Source organism: Rattus rattus, chromosome 4 (genome assembly GCF_011064425.1).
Source record: "Rattus rattus isolate New Zealand chromosome 4, Rrattus_CSIRO_v1, whole genome shotgun sequence".
Lineage (NCBI taxonomy): Eukaryota > Metazoa > Chordata > Mammalia > Rodentia > Muridae > Rattus > Rattus rattus.
Genome location: NC_046157.1, coordinates 11,371,004 through 11,372,858, shown reverse-complemented (window position 1 = coordinate 11,372,858; position 1,855 = coordinate 11,371,004). Strand labels below are relative to the sequence as shown.

The 1,855-nt window shown below is 42.1% G+C and overlaps 1 pseudogene; it reads right to left on the bottom strand.

Moving 5' to 3' along the window:
* Positions 1 to 693: 693 nt before the first annotated feature.
* On the bottom strand, positions 694 to 1,114 carry LOC116897833 (annotated as a pseudogene).
* Between the last annotated feature and the right edge of the window lie 741 nt (positions 1,115 to 1,855).

The window sequence follows — 1,855 nt, the reverse complement described above, 5'->3', positions numbered from 1 at the left end:
TGCCTTGACATGTTAAATAGGTACCTCAGTCAGCCATTTGTTCCAAGTTTGAAACGTAACATCCCAGTGTTTTGGGTGTTAATAAATGATAAGGGGTAATGTAATCTTTGCTATGACATTGGAGTATCATTGTTAGGGACCCAAGAAAGCTAAGCCTGGAAAGAGAGAGAGGAGTGAAGGTTCTTTTGCTTGCTGTCCAGTCTCTGTGGGATCTTTCGGGGGTAGGGAAGTTGCAGGGCCTGTTGAAGCTGCCTGTGAGGCTGTACTACCTGGGGCTAGGTGTTTTGGGACCATGTAGGATGCAGAGGCTCAGGCTTGTTGGCTATTCCATCAGAAACACCCAAAGCTAGTGAGTTTGAAAGTCTTTAGTTCATGGAAAACAATTGCAAAAAATATATATAATAAATATCCCGTCATGGGGTTCCTTCCCACCTTAGACCATTTATGTTCCCTGATGAAGACACACAAAGCCTTATAGTTTTAGACATGCCTTAGGCAGCACAATTGCAGGGCAACTGCCTACTGTCCATGCTGTTAGAATCCACTTTCCTAATGATAACTCTGAGTTACTACTACTTCCTCATTTCTATGTTCCATCTAGGGTGCTCTTAACTCCACTCGGCTAGCACACGTGGCCACATTTTTATGACTCAGCTATCCATTGTGGCTCTCCTCTCTCCTGCACATTCTTCTCTATCCAATTGAGGCTTCATCCTTGTATTTGCCCTTCTCCCTTCCTACTTGTTGAGATGTGGCTCTCCTCTCCAGGATTTTCTTGTGGTCCTTGTCCAGCTTTAGCCTGGTGATAATCACCTTGCTGGGGTGGATGCCCACATAGACAGTTATTCCATTAGCCTTCTCTCACTGGACCCAGTTAATGTAGATAATGTATTTCTTCCTGTACAGTTGAACTACTTGGCTAATCTGCTGGCCTTTGTAGTGCCCTCGAACAACCTGAACATCATCATCCTTCCCAATACGCATAGACCAAACATTATCTTTCCATCTCAGCTCTTTGGGAAGAAAGGAAGACATAATCTTCCTCTGAGTGTGAGAAGGTGCCTTGAAAGCGGTTCTTGCTTCTGTCAGAAGTCACAAAGGGATTGAATTTCATTTTGGCAGCTGCAATCCAGCAATGACCGCAAAAGGAAAGAGCTTGCCATAGATGACGAAAGAAAAAGATCTTAACTGGTGGCTGGGCTAGTAGAACCTATGTCAGAAAGGAAGAGGCATGGGATAAGGAAGAAGTGTTTAGACAGAGATGGGGTCAATTGGGTGGGAGAAAGACTGAGGAGTGGGTTAATCAAAACTAGGTTGCATGGAAAATCTTTGTGATCACCTAGTATTTTACAAGCTAATTTAAAAATATAATTTAACCAGAAATGAGTTTGAACAAAGGTATTCTACATGTGTAGACAATGTACCCCAGAAAATATTATATATTAAATAAAAATCTAAGTGCAAGACATGAGATAGCTTTCTATAAGTTATTGGTTTTAAAACTCCCTAATTGATTTGTGACGTCTCCTAAATAATGATAGCTCTAGATGCTGCTTTTGGTCAACCACCATAACTAGATAGTGAAACCTTATTGCTAAAAACACAGGCACTCAATGCTCGTGTATGTGCATACACACCACACACACACTTTGATTGCAAGATATGGAGAAACAAATTTCAAGCTGGTTGAGAAATGTGCCCTCTGCACACTAGCTTTCACATTCACAGTGCTAAAAGAGAGTCGGTCCCTGCATGCTACAATACTGACCTGTCAGACAAGATGTGCCTGCTCATGCAATATTGACATGGTTGTTGTGGGGATAAGCAACTACTTTCTGATTGGATTTGAAGCCTG